The following is a 15,929-nucleotide window of genomic DNA, read 5'->3' as shown; positions in this document are numbered from 1 at the left end:
GGTCTAAGGTCCAGGTTTGTTAGTTTGTTTTTTCTCCTCCACCCATGCATCTATTGACTTGACCTGAAAAACTCCAAAAAGAAAACTGTAATGTATCCTTTGCAAAAGACATAGAAATATCAATGTATGTCTTTACCTTGTGTGAAAGAGATCAAAGAAAATGGATAATTGATCAAGGTCTAGGTTTTCAATATCAATTGACTTGATCTAACAATATCTCTACCTACTAAAGAACATGGAAAAATTTATGAGTTTAGCATACAAAGTAGTAATTTTATCTAATTGTTAAAGTGGCTATTATTCTTGCGGGTCTTTCAAATAATTACACCCTAAGATTGGGACAACATGTGTTCCACAATATCTTTTGTTAGTGCTCAACAAGCAAAGAAGATGGGAAAAAATTAAAACAATTTTTTGAAGCATGTGTAATATTAAGATATTTTAGATATAACTCAGATCATGGAAACTATTATAAAAAAATAAAAATAAAGTTGAAAAAATCTAAATTCTCTAGTTGAATGTATGATAGAAAGAGAAATAAATATAATAAATATTTAAGCATCTTCAAATCTTTATTAATTGTATAAAAAGGAAAGTAGAAACATAAATTTGAAAGTATGTGAGAAAAAAATTGTTCAACTCGTTTTTTTTCTTTGTTTTTCGTTCTTTTCCTTTCCTTCTTTTTTTTTTCTTTTGTACTTTCCTTCCTATTTTTCATGATTTTCACATAGCTTTAATTTTTCTAGGTCCATAATGCTTTGAAAACATGTTTTATTTAAAGCAATTAGTTGGGACATTCTTAAAAATAAGGGATAAGAAAGTAAGATTAAAATATCTCTCTTTTCCTTTTTCCCGCAAATATGTTGTTATGTATATTCAAAATATTTCATTTCTTTAAATTTTTTTTTATATGTTACATAAATTTTTTACTTAAATTTTGTAGAGAATTTTTATGAAAGAATAAATTCAAGACTTAATAGTCTTGCTAAAAAACAGTCTCAAATTTTCCAAATACTTGACTTACAAGTCACAATAAATAGACTTGCCACCAAGCTACAAGTTAAAGATGGAATAAGATAGCGTGCACGATATTAAAGATGGAAACTAACGACATGAGAGATAAGAATGAAGAGTCCCTACCCTTGCTAAAGGACATAGAAAAATTTATGAACTAGGACCACTATCATGTGTGAAAGAGAAAAAAGTAATGGTCTAAGGTCCAAGTTTGTTAGTTTGTTTTTTCTCCTCCACCCATGCATCTATTGACTTGACCTGAAAAAACTCCAAAAAGAAAACTGTAATGTATCCTTTGCAAAAGACATAGAAATATCAATGTATGTCTTTACCTTGTGTGAAAGAGATCAAAGAAAATGGATAATTGATCAAGGTCTAGGTTTTCAATACCAATTGACTTGATCTAACAATATCTCTACCTACTAAAGAACATGGAAAAATTTATGAGTTTAACATACAAAGTAGTAATTTTATCTAATTGTTAAAGTGGCTATTATTCTTGCGGGTCTTTCAAATAATTACACCCTAAGATTGGGACAACATGTGTTCCACAATATGTTTTGTTAGTGCTCAACAAGCAAAGAAGATGGGGAAAAATTAAAAAAAAAAATTTGAAGCATGTGTAATATTAAGATATTTTAGATATAACTCAGATCATGGAAACTATTATAAAAAAATAAAAATAAAGTTGAAAAAGTCTAAATTCTCTAGTTGGATGTATGATAGAAAGAGAAATAAATATAATAAATATTTAAGCATCTTCAAATCTTTATTAATTATATAAAAAGGAAAGTAGAAACATAAATTTAAAAGTATGTAAGAAAAAAATTGTTCAACTCATTTTTTTTCTTTGTTTTTCGTTCTTTTCCTTTCCTTCTTTTATTTTTCTTTTGTACTTTCCTTCCTGATTTTCACAGAGCTTTTATTAATTTATAAAATCTTCACCTTTTATTAATCCAAAATAAAATAATGTTTAAAGGACCAGGGAGGCACAGGGACCTCCGGGGCAGAAGTCTGTTATGACCACTCTCACTGGACGGCCAGAACAGTGGGCGGTGATCTTTATAATATATGAAGATGATCTAAGCATGAAAAGTTTTCTATCTTATCAACTAATATTGTATTTCATTGCTGTTTGATAAAGTCAATAATGATTGCATAAACTATTTGAATGACAAATTCGAATTACATTTTTTATTGTTGCTTTTCCTGAGCATATTGATATAATAGTATATTGGGGTTTGTTTGATAACGTTTTTAAAAAACAATTATTGATAATTGCTTTTAAAAATAGTTCTCAATTATTTTCAAAAATAAAACTCTATTTGAGAAGTTAAACATGCATGGAAATAGTTTTCTAAGCTTATTCTAAATGAAATTACTAAGCAATTATGTGTAGCATAAAATTTTTGATGTGTGTTCTCCATATTATCAATTAATTGTTGCTCAAAATACTATTAAAAAAAAAACCAATTGAAAATATATAAAATTTATTCTAGAAAATAGTCTATTTTTTATATAAAAAAAAAATTACAAAGCTATTTTGGGTCATAAGTTAATCAAATGCATTTTTTGACTTAAAAAACAAAGTTCAAGAACAGTGTTCAAATAGTCTTAAAAAAATTTTGGGCATATTTGATAATTATTTTCGAAAACAACTCTTTAAAATAGTTTTGAGAACAATTTTTAAAAACTATTCTTTAATTTTTGTAAAACAAAAAATTATTTGAAAATCTAAAATAATTTTAACATATTTTTAAATATGTTTTAAAAATAATTTTTATATCTAGTATTTTATTTTTAATCATTCTATATGTTTGTATAATTATTTCTTAAAATAACTCTCAAAAAACAAGTGAAAACAAAATAAAACAATTAAAATATGTTATTTAAAAACATTTAATTTTCTGTTTTTAAGAACAAAAAACAAAAGATAGTTTTTGTTTATCAAACGTGTGTGGACCCCGCATTTCGGCTCAATGCGTTTCCCACTCGAATGGCGAGCTCGATTTTTATTTGAAAAAAAAATTGATTTTTGTTGATTATTTGAAAATGACTTGGAGTCGCCACTTATTTTTGTTTTATTTTTAAAGGGTAAACAAAATAAGAAAGAAAAACCCTAAGTGCGACTCCTTGTTTTGGAAAAAGCTGGTCTGTGAAAAACCGGATCGGGTTCGGGGGTCAGGTTACTTATCGGGAAGGTACGGTAAAAACCGTAGCACCCCTCTAAATCCCTAAATGGGTCTCTACTAATAAAATGAAGCAATCATGGCAATTAATTAAGAGATCAATGAATACCCAGAGTGATCATGCACATGTGGGAATCTAAACATGCATACAGAAAAATGACCCGAGCGGGGGTGGATGCGTACCTGGACAGTAATCCATAAAGCGCTATCAAGAAGTGAGGCTAGCGCACAATTAAGGAATAATTTCGAGCATGTCATAGAGCAAAATAAAATCGATCATGCATGGCAATTTAATCAAACAAACAATCAATCATTCATGAGGAAAGCACGTATGTTGGGCTCCACCAAAGCCCGTTCATTTTTGCAGGAATTAATATCACAAATCCCATTATTCTGGAATTATGAAAATAGCATTCAAGTTTATATAAAATCAAGAGAAATCGAAGATTATTTGAAACCCGAAGGGAATTAAAACTGTTAGAGAGGAAATTGAATTTTTGAAATTTATTTGGAAATTGGAGTCTCGAAAATTATTTGAAGATTGGAGTCTTGAGAATTAAATTTAAGAGTTGGAATTTTAGGATGTCAAACTTGAAGGAAATTAGAATTTTAGAAATCAGAAATTAAGTGCGAAGGTTGGGATTCAAAAAAATGTTTAAAAATGGAATTTTGAAATAAATAAAGGAACTTATAATAATAAGGACGAAAATAATGATTAAATAAACGAATGGGAATGCTAGAATTTTTGAAATTAGAAATTAGATTTAGAAGTCAGAAAGTTTAAAGAATTGTTTAAAATAGAATTTTAAGATAAATAGACAAACTATTAGTGATTAAATTAATGTGAATATGAGAATTTTCAAGATTAGGAATTTGATTTGTAAATCTGAAGTTTTAAAGAATTGATTTAAAATGGAGATAAAATACTAATGATTAAATAAATTAATGAGAACATGAGAATTTTCGGGATCGGGAGTTTAATTCGGAAATCAACGATTTTAAAGAATTTGATTTAAAACAGAGTTTTGAAATAAATAAATAAATAAAATACCAATGATCAAATAATTTAGTGGGAACATGAGAATTTTTTGGATTAGGAATTTGATTCGGAAAATCAGAAGTTTTAGAGAATTTGATTTAAAATGGAGTTTTGAAATGAATAATCAAAATAATAATAATTAAATAGATTAAAGTGAGTATGAGAATTTTCGGAAATCGAAATTGAGTTTTAAAGATCGGAATTTTGAAGTATTATTTGAAGGTCGAATTTTTATAAATTGGGCTTGGAAATTGAAAGTTAGGAAGTTTGAATTAATAATAATAATAAGGTCTTGAAAGTTTGAATTAATAATAATAATAATAATAATAAGGTTTTGAAGGTTTTAATCAATGATAATAATAATAATAAGATTTTGAAAGTTGAGGTAATAATAACAATAATAATGAGGTTTTTGAAAGCTTGGATTAATGATGATAATAATAATAAATAGATTTTTGAAAGTTGAGTTAATTATAACAATAATGATGAGATCTTGGAGGTTTGGGCTAATGATAATAATAAATAATAATATATAGGTGTTGAAAATGTGAATTGATAATAATGATAATGATGAGATTTTGGAAGTTGGGTTTAATGATAATAATAAATAATAATGAATAGGTGTTGAAAGTTTGGATTAATGATAATAATAATAATAATAATAACAATGATAATAATGATTAATAATAACAATAATAAATATAATGGTAACAATGATTAATAATAATAGTAACAATCATAATGTCGATAATAATAATAATAATGATAATGATAGCAATGACAATAATAATTAATGATAATGATAATAATAATTATAATAATAATATTAATAATAATAATGACAAGATTTGAAAAAATGAACAAATAATAATAATGACAATGATAATAATAATAATAATAATAATAATAATAATAATAATGGCCAGATTTGAAAAATTGAACAAATAATAATAATGACAATGATAATAATAATAATAATAGTAATAATAATAATAGCAATAATGATAAGTAATAATGATGATATCAGTTAATAATAATAATAATAATAATATCCACTAATAATAATAATAATGATAATAATTCGTTAATAATAATAATATCCGATAACAACCATAATGATAAATAATAATAATAATGATATCTACTGAGAATGATAATTACACTAGTTAATAACAATAATAATAATAATAATAATAATTAATAATGATGATAATAATGATAATAATATCCATACCCATTAAGCCCAAGTCCATAGGCCTAAGCCCACTAATAAGCTCCCCATCTCCATCAAGCCCAAAGCCATTAAGCCTAAACCCATCTCCAATCATTAAAAGAGCCCATCTCCCTCAAGCCCAAATCCATCAAGTCTATGCCCTCCTTAAGCCCAAGCCAAGTCCTCATCTTCTTCCTCACCTCCGGAGACGGCGACGGAGGAAATGGAGGTGAGAGAGGCAGCGCCGGAGGGCCTCAAAATCTGTCCAGGCTGCCCGCTGTCCGCGCCGCCGCCTCGACTATCCCCGCCCGTGCCGCGTTCTCAGTCGTATTCTAGCGTCGGCGTTGAAGCTTGCAGCTGCGGCCTGGCGTCTGCGTCTGAGGACGGAGCCAGCAGCTGGGACCTTCACAGGCGCGTGAGGGGCTTCCTCGGTCGAACCTGGCCGTCTGGGGGAGAGCTCGCCACGCACGTCGCCGACAATGCCGCGGCCATCGAGTTCTTGTAGCGGGCGAGCTGGGTAAAGCGTCTTCGAAGGGCGTCGACGGCGAGGGAAGAGTTGAACTGGCTGCAAAGGAGGAGGATGGGTCACCTTTGCATGGCTCCCATGCACGCATGCATGGAGCTTCATGCACGCGGAGAAGGAAAGGAACGGTTGAATGGGTGATGCTTGGGGCAGGTGATGGGAAGTGGCGGGGACGGTGAGGGAAGAATGGGTGTGAGCGAAGGGTAAAGAGAGAGAGCATGAGGATGGGTATGCGAAATGACGAGGATTGAGAACAGAGGGAAACAACAAAGCGGGACACAAGTGACAACGACCAAAAGCATATCCATACGAGTCTCATCTCATGTATCCATTAATGAATTCATATGCAGGAGGGGGGGCGAAACAATTACCAGAATGAGTTTCAAGACACAGATCAGATGAAAACTCAAAACAGGGGATATAGAACAGACTAGGAAAACAAACATAAGGCCAAAGCAAGCTAGCTCAAATTCCGCAAAAACAAACGAGGATCATGCCACAAGACACATTCAAACGCTGAAAACGAACTTCATTGATACCTAGATACCATAATAAAAAGACATAAACGTGGAAGAACCAAACGTTAAGAATGATACCTGAGATTGTTTCTTTCTAGGTCCCGTTCCTTCGCCCCCCTCTTCAGTCAGTTCTCCTCCGAGATCCTCTGCCAGCACTCTCAAAAGGATCCTCTTTAAAATCCTCTGTCTTCCTTCCTCCTTCTCTTTTTTTTTCTTCTTTCTCTTTCTCCTTCGTTTTTCTTCTGTTCTTGTCTTCCTCAGCAAGCCAGCCGTTGCTTCCTGCCATCCGCCGCACTCCTCTGCCCGAGCCAACCTCCCATCAGCCGCCTGAAAAAAAAGAAAAAAGAAAGAAAAAAAAAACAAAGAAACTCCCCCCTGCTTCGCAGCCTCAGGGGGGGTCTACAACATGTTTTTTGTTTTAAAAAATAAAAAACTATTTTAAAAAACAATTTCCAAACTGATCTTTGTTTTTTTGTTATTATTTGGCATTGGAAACCATTGAGTTTTGACTTACTTTAATTAAGTATTGGATCACTAATTTACCTTAAGCAATGCATCAAAGTCACCTTACTTTGGAAGGAAAAAAGAAGTCCAAAAATCTCATTATTTATTATGAGTCTCACTTATTCATTTGATTCTTCAATTATATTTGGGCTAAATTCTTCAAATTATGAATGAAATGTATAGTTTCATCATCACATTACACAAAATACTAAGCCTATCCAAAAATTTATTTAATTTATTTCACCAACCTATCATGACTTCAATATGATATACACTTGAAAAATTTTGAGAGAATTTTAATGCTCGGTGAAGGGTACCTAAAAGGAAGATATATAGGAGCAATCTCCCATAGATTATAATCATTAAACCTTTTATTAATTTATATACATCTTCACCTTCTCTTAAGCTCGTGTCTTTGGTATTTACTACTTATGTACCCTCTTGATTTATATTATATAATTGTGTACATGCAAATGCAATTTTTCTTCAATATTAAATTAGAGGTTTTTAAAATTTATAATATAATGTTGTAAAGTAAAATTATTTATAAAATAAGAGATTGACATTAAAAGGTTTTTTTTTTCTTTTTAATATAAAAAACAATGCACTGTTTAGAAAGAAGAAAAAAAAAAGAATCTTGGACATAGATACACTTAATATGAAACTATATTAATTCTTAAGAGTCAATTTTGTATCCTCACAAGAAGATATATTTTGGAAATAAAATTTTAGAACTACGGTTGTATTTGCTTTTAAGGTCACTTTTTTTTTTTTTTTTTTTGCAAAATCATTAGATTTTAAATGATTTAGAGTCAAGTCAATCAACTAGGGATGTGTTCCCCAAGCAAAGAATAAGAAAGAGAGACTATGATATCTTTTCTTTTTTTTTTTTTAACTTTTTAACAATCATATAACTATATTAGTCTTTACCTTTCTATAAGTCTACCTAATCCTTTAATTCATAAGTAATAAATTAAAACATCTCATGATCTTAATGGCATAAAGCATTCTTGCATCTTAGTCAAGCTAGTGGATTAAGACATCCACAATTCAACTTTACTTTTTTTTAAAAGTAAGACTTGCTTTTTGTTTAACTTTTACCAAACTTATTATTCATAAAGTTTTTAAGTTCTTTTACCCAACCACCGACATTTTTTTTAAATTCTCCCTCCTCATGAAATGCTAGGTCTTATTATAACCTATAAAGTGGTAACTTTATTTGATTAATTTAAGTTACAAGATTGTGTATTTATAAATTCTTTTAACAAGAGTATTGAGTTCTTGGAGTTTTTTTTCACGCAAGACATTTTGCAAATACTTTTTGAAAAAGATTTATATAAAATAAATTTTTTACCTAATATATAAGACCATTGTAAAGAAATGCTAGATCTTAATGTAAAGTATACCAATTTAGTAAAAGTCCCAATAACAAACAACCTAAATATACATATATGATTATGATGATACTATATTTATCTTGCTATCTCAAATTGAATGGGCTAAAAAATTAAAATAAAAAATAAAATAAAATTTTAGAAGGTAAAAGAAAATAGAAAATAAAAAGTAACATTTGAACTCTGTTTGTTCTTAACCATTCCCCAATTTATTCTCTTTCTTAGTAAAAGATAAAAATTTAATAAGTTAATAAATAAAAGAATTCCATATTTTACTTTTAAACCCCTTTAATTCACCTTATATGATTGTGTTCCATGTAAGTGTGATTTTTCTTCAATACTATATCAAATGCTCTTTAAATTTATGAAAGACTATCCTAAAGCAAAATTATTCATACAATAAATAAGAGATTGACATTATAAGGTGAAGTACTACTTCGCTATCCATAATTTTCAATATTCATCATTTTGTTAAACCATGAAATCAATAACTATCACTAGACTATAGAAGCACTTTTGTATCATTTTGTGAAACTATACATAAAAATGCCTTATGGAAGAAAATTACCTTGCGAAAGAAAATCAAATCAAATTATAGGAAATTAAGAGGGTTTACTCTTGTTGGCATTAGTAAAATGTCATCTAAGAAAAGACAAAGTAATGCAATCAATGAATTAAATTTTTAGAATCAATAAAATCAAATCTTAGGATGTCAAAAAAGGCATCCACCACCCATAAATATTGGTCTCTTCGTGGAAATACAACAAGAGACCTAAAAAAACTCCAAAATCTAAGACAACTTAAAATGTGCTTCAATGAGTTTGACGAAGGATGTGGCACATGTTAAACTTGTATAGAGCAATATGAAAAAGTCAAACATAATCGTAAGTGCTGATTTTTGACTTGTCAGGCCAAAATCATCACAACTTCAGAGGTGGTTTAACAACTTTGAGGAAGAATCAAGCATGACTACCTATACCCCCTTAATCACTCCATTTTAAGGGCATATGCTTAACTTCTTGGATCTACATAAAAAAAACCAAATAAGATATTCAAGTTATTATTTTCTCAAAAATAACACAAGTTTGTATCCACATATTATTTTATAAAACCAATATGCTGATCTTTTTTTTTTTTTTTTTGCTAATTTTGATGTTCATTTCACTTGTAGGAAATGAAGTTTGTGGACTTTGTGTTTGAGCGATAAGAAATAATTTGAAAATAAAAGTATTGGGCACTACTCAGTTCTAATATACTATGTTAGAAAAGTTAAAATTTCAAAATACTCTACTAACTTATAAATCGTAACTTTTTAATTTTTTTTTCCAAATTTTAAAACATAGTAACTTCTTTTCCTCCTATGAAATAAAATTTTCCATAAGACTAAGGAGAGCCAAATGTTATTTTGGATTTTCTTTTTTGAAACTAAAAGCTCCTCTTTAATCGTAGTAAGAGTTTTCATATGTATGAGCAAGAATAATGATACTACTTCTAATGGAGGCCCTTTTCTCTTACATTAAAAGTTGTCATGTTTAATGAAATTATTATAATTTCAAATATTAGCCCATTAAAATATGACTTTTATAAATTTGACAATCAATTCCTTATTAAATGTATATCAACTACAAGAGATAGTAAAAATGTAATTATAACTTGTTGACTAGCTAAATCCGATTTGACTTAACTTGATTCAATGGCCCACCAACCTATCAAAACGACATGTATATTTGCTGACATTATTAAATCCTTACTCGAATGTAAATATAATTTTTATTTTATTTGCTAGTAAAAATAATGGAGGAATAAGGATAAAATTTCCAAAACCATTATAGACTTTTATAACATAAATATGGTGAGCAATAATTTCCAGGTGGGGATAGATGCCCATGTCCAAGATGTTGCAACACCCAATCTCAAGCCCCAATTTTTTGAACCAACCTTGGACTTCAGCTTATGTGTTCTGATGTGGAATGGGCTAATATAATGTCCCATCTTCAACATTAAGTGATTGCCTTGGCTTGGGCTCAGTTGGCCGTAACAAGGCCCAACAAGTCATATATCCAATTAGAAATTTAATTTTTAGCTCAAGTTTAATCCTAAGCCCAACTTGGCTTATGCTTTGAGCCCACCTTGGGTCGGGAATTGTAATTAATTATTTTGAGAAAAGCTCATATTTATATTGAGTGAAATTTGGCTAAAAATTTGATTATATTTTCTAAAATTTGATTAGATAAATTTGATTAAATATAAAATTTGATTATATTTATAACTTAAAAACAATTTTTAAAAATAAGTTTGAAAAATATGACAAAACGGGCTCATGTTTTTTTTTTTTTTAAACCAATGAAAACAACTCCTACTTATTATCTAAAAATTATTCTATATTTTACTTTGTTTTTAAAGAACAACGGTCAAATCGTATTATAAATTTTTAAAAATAATTTTTTATTTTTAAAAATAGAAAACTATTTTCAAATCACATGACTAAATAGACTTTTAGATTATTCTACAAGTAGTAGCACTTGAGAAATTTGTAATAAATGGTAGTAAATTAATTTAAAAGTTCAATTGCAATGTATATATATCTTGACTTGATTGTTTTTTGGCGCTAGAGCGTAAATCATCTTTCATTTTATAAAATAAAAAAAAAAAATCACATCCAAGTTTTCTAAGAATTATAAAAATTGGAAGGGAAAGTACGGAGAAAAAAAAGGTAGAGACGCAATAAAGAGGGAAAGGAGAACAAAAAGAAAATGAAAATTTGATTCAAACTCAATCAATTGTTTTTTTCACTTGTTTTTCTTAAGCTTTAAAAATTATGGTATTAACAGTAAAACAAAACATTCTTTTGACCAAAAGAACATTCTTTTTAGCATTTGTTATTGAAGTATCCATCAAAATTTGGCATTTGTTATGAAAAACAATAGGACAATTGTGTTTTCAATCCATATGGGGTTCATAATTAAGATAAGGTCCTCCAACCACTCATAATTGATGATAAGGATATGAGATAATAATCGACAAAAATACTCACTTGACTCATTTTTGTCTTTATTCTCTACTATTTGCCACTATTATTTCTTATTTAACCATTTTTGGATTTTTCATTATTTTTTTAAATTCTTTTATAAATAATTGAAAAATTAACATTATTTTTTATTTTTAAATTATAAATAAACAAAAATTATATTAATGATTCAAAGACTATTTTGGGAAATACTTTAAAAAAAATATTAATTTAAATAAATAAAAATTATATTTTACATTTATTTTTATCTTTTACAATTTAGAAGTAAATAATTTAATGATTAAAATACCATTTAAAATAAATATATTCACTATTTTAATTTTTTTTTTATACTAAAAAGTATTTTAAAGTTTTTTTTTTTTACTATTATAAAATAAAAAGTTTAATTTTTTTTAATCTTCTCCCTTCTTTATTTTAATAACTTTTTTAACATGACTTTTAGTAATAAGTTATATCAAATGTTACAAATTTGTTTATTAAGGATTTTTTTTTAATGATTTGAATTAATTGAAAATTTATTAAAATAAGAAAAAGAAAAAGAAATACAGAGGATGGATGGAGAGTTTTATTTTAAGTACTCAATTAAAATGTTTTCATATGACCTATTGTGGACCCCGCATTTCATTGGATGCGTTCCCACTCGATGGCGAAACTCGCTTTTTATTTTATTTGATGAAATCTGATTTTTAGAAAAATACTTTGAGTCGTCACTTATTTTTGTTTTATTTTTAAAATGTAAACAAAATAAGAAAGAAAACCCTAAATGTGACTCCTTATTTTGGAAAAGGTGGTATGTGAAAAACCGGATCGAATTCGAGGGTCAGATTACTTATCGGGAAGGTACGGTAAAGATTGTAGCACCCCTCTAAGTCCCTAAAGTCGGGTCTTTACTAATAAAATGAAACAATGGTGGCAATTAACTAATTAATCATGGATACCAAAATTAATAATCAAGCAAATGAGCATGTACAAGTCATAGTGAAAAACAATATACACAAATAATGATGAAATTTAATTATAAAAATGCACAAAATAAATTATAAGAGAATTATGCAAAATGATTTATTGAATTAAAAAAAATTAAAAAAAAATTGTTTTCAATAAATTCCAAAGGATTTTATTAAAAATGATTTTTGAATTAATTATTTCAATTTATTTATTTACAAAATAATAATCAATTTATTTTCTCAATTTCATTTGCATTCCATTTTAAAAAAAAGGTTATTTACACTTATTGTATCAAAATAATTTATTACAAAATTTCAATTGGGGTACAAAAATTGTTTTTACTTGCTTTTACTAGAAAATAATGAATTTTTACAATTTTATTTACAAAAGTATTTCAATTTGTTTTTATTTAAGAAAAGTAATTGTACAAATTATTAAAAAAAAAAACTTTATTTGCAAAAGAATTTTTAATTAAAAAGAAGAAAAAATCCAATCCTCAATTTCTAAAAAATACTTTTAATCCCATTTTAATTAAGGAAAAAGAATTCATTTAAGAAAAACATCTTTTTTTGGACAATTTTTATTAAACAAATAAATCTTTAGACAATTTTATTAAAAACAATTTTTCTAAAAGTAATTCTTTTGGATTTTTCTAAACGCATTTTTCTGAATTTTTATAAATAAAAAAAAAACTTCCTTTTATTAAAAATAATATTTTAAAATTATTGTTTCATTAAAACACATTTACTGAATTCTTCCTCTCATTTAAACAAAATTTCTAGTTTGTTTGATGTTCAATTCTGTACACACAAGTAAATATACACAGATAAATATTTACAGAAATCATTAAAAATAAAACCAAGTATAAATGGGAAATCAAATATCAAGTATAAATGGGAAATCAAATATGTACCCAGTAGGCTTACAACAAGTTCAATGCTCCATTTACAGCTTTTCGAGTCTCACTTTGTTCCATGAAATTCCGTACTCCATGTGTCATAAATTTATACTCAGTCAACATGTTCGCAGAATGAGCCCATGTAAAAACAAAAATAGCTCAAGTTTCCTATTAATTTACCACCAATAAATTAACTCACATTTCGTATTAATTCAATAATTCAAATATCATAAACAACAATTATTATTATAATCAAATCGAGCAAAATGAACAATAATAATAATGATAAATAATAATAATAATAATAATAATAATAATAATAATAATAATAATAATAATAATAGTAGTAATGGGAAACAGATGAGGTGGGAAGGGGTTCGCCGACCATCAGTGGCTCGCCGGCGGCGACTGGTCGGTGTCCCGGCGGCGGTGAGGGGTTGAATTTTTGAAAATAATAATAATAATAATAATAATAAAGAAAATAAGGAAAAAAATGGAGAATGAAAGAAAAAAGATGGGAATGAAATGAGGGGGTGTTTGGCCGATAGTGTCTGAGGTGCAGTGGAGGAAGGGCTGTTAGGAGAAAGAAAAATGGAGGGGAAGAAAGGGAAAACCAGAGGAGAGAATCGAGGGGGGTCGGCTGCTATTAGGGAATGAAGGGGAAAAGATGAGAGAAAAATGAAGGGGAGTTGGGAGCTCCTGCCGAGAGTCCAGTGTCGGGCCAAAAAAACCAAAAAAAAGAAGAAGAATGGGAAAATGGGGGAGCCCGCTGTGAGTCGTGTTCCCCAAAAAAATGAAGAAGAAAAAATTAGGGGCTAAATGGGGGTAGCTCCGGCCACCTGAGGGTAGGGGGGAGAAAAACTAAAAAAGCTAAGGAAGAGAGGAATGGGGGCCCGACCCTTTTTGCCTTGGGAATGGGGGAGATCTTAAAAAAATTCAAAAAGAAAGAGCCCATGAATGGGGGGCGGCCAAAAAGAAAAAGAAAGGAGAAAAAAAAGAAAAGAAAAAGAAATAGAGGGAATAGGGGTGTATGGCTTGGACGTGGGTAGGTAAGGGTTGGTAGGGGAGTGAGAGGAGAGAGGAGAGAGAAATGAAGGAAATAAAAGAAAAAATAAAATAAAATAAAATAAAATATAATAAAAATAATAATAATAATAGTAATAATAAATAACATAAAAGAAAAAATAAAATATAATAATAATAAAAATAAAATAAAATAAAATAATATACAAAATAATAAAAATTAAGAAATAAATGGTGAGTGAGTCAAAAAACACGTGTAATCGAGATTTAAAATCTATGGACAAAATTGAGGTCAAAATCAATTTAAAATAAAAATTAGACAAATTTTGGGGTCTACACCTATGCTTTTTATTTGACATAAAATAGAAATATAGATTGGAAGAAAAAAAAAAGTTAGAAATGAGTAATACTTAATAGAGAATAAAAAAAAGAAAAAAAATACAAGCAAATTAAAATTCACACTCACTTGTGTCTATATAAGGGTTAAGGATATTTTATGGATTAATGAAAGACAATATCCTTCATCTTAATTTTCATACTTTGTTTGGGTTTTGAGCTTAAATATGCATGATACATGGACCAAATGTTAATTTTTGGACCAGCTAGACCCAAAACACAATTCTCCCAAAAACAATTATCAATGTTAAAAATAACACTACATTGCTATTTATTATTGGAGACTCTTTAAATAATTTTTATTTTATTTTTACTTTTTGAAATTTTTATGAAAAAATAAATAAGAGAACTAATGATATGCACCGGTAATTATTTGTATATTAAATGTTTCAATTTGTGAAATTATGTCACTCTGAATGATAATAAAGAAACATTTGATTATATAAACATTTAATATGACAATATTATGTACCAGTGTTAACTTGTTAATGTAAAAATTAATAGTTTTTAAAAACAAACATCATAAAACAGTTTAACAATTTTTTAGAAAAAAAATTAGGACAATTTTATTTTTAAAAATTCTTACTTAATTTTTGAGAACAAAATTTTATTTAAAAACTCAATTATGAAAATAAAAATTTCTTTATTAATCTTCATTTTTATATAATATAAAAGTTTTAAAGTATTATTTATAATTTAATTCTTTTATAATACTTTATAAAAAAAATTAGAAAAAACTTTAAATTTAATTTTAAAAACATACTTTTAAAATCATATTTAGTCAGCAAATTGTCAACGTGTTTTTTAGGTTATAAAACTTTTTTCTATTTTAGAAAACCAAAAATCATTTTCAACAATGGTTTCCAAATTGGTACTATGATTTCTTTCATATTTTTTCTTTCCTTAATGTTTTTCATTGTTAGATGGAACATTAATCTTATTGAGTATTTAAATCAGAAAAATAAATTCATGAATTTAGGTTAAAAAAAAAAAACATTTCTATCATTTCAAAAGAGTTCAAATAATATGCACCAAATATTATCAAGTGTGAAAAAATGAAAAAAACAAATTGGTGATGGGCCTCATAGAAAATAGAGAAGTAAAAGGGTAAATAATGTAAATTCGTTAAAAAGGAAAGATTGCGGTGAGCGTGGATCGAACACGCGACCTTCAGATCTTCAGTCTGACGCTCTCCCAACTGAGCTATCCCCGCTACTGTGGTGATGATTATACTTTATTTAT

General features: G+C 28.0%; 1 non-coding gene across 1 annotated transcript; it reads right to left on the bottom strand.

The window, feature by feature from the left end:
• Positions 1–15,827: 15,827 nt before the first annotated feature.
• On the bottom strand, positions 15,828–15,900 carry TRNAF-GAA (transfer RNA phenylalanine (anticodon GAA)). Its single transcript has one exon. It is a non-coding gene; the product is annotated as a tRNA-Phe (tRNA).
• Positions 15,901–15,929: the final 29 nt, after the last annotated feature.

The sequence above is a fragment of the Vitis vinifera genome, chromosome 16 (genome assembly GCF_030704535.1).
Source record: "Vitis vinifera cultivar Pinot Noir 40024 chromosome 16, ASM3070453v1".
NCBI lineage: Eukaryota > Viridiplantae > Streptophyta > Magnoliopsida > Vitales > Vitaceae > Vitis > Vitis vinifera.
Note: the sequence above shows the minus strand (reverse complement) of the source record. Positions and strands in the feature narration are given on the sequence as shown.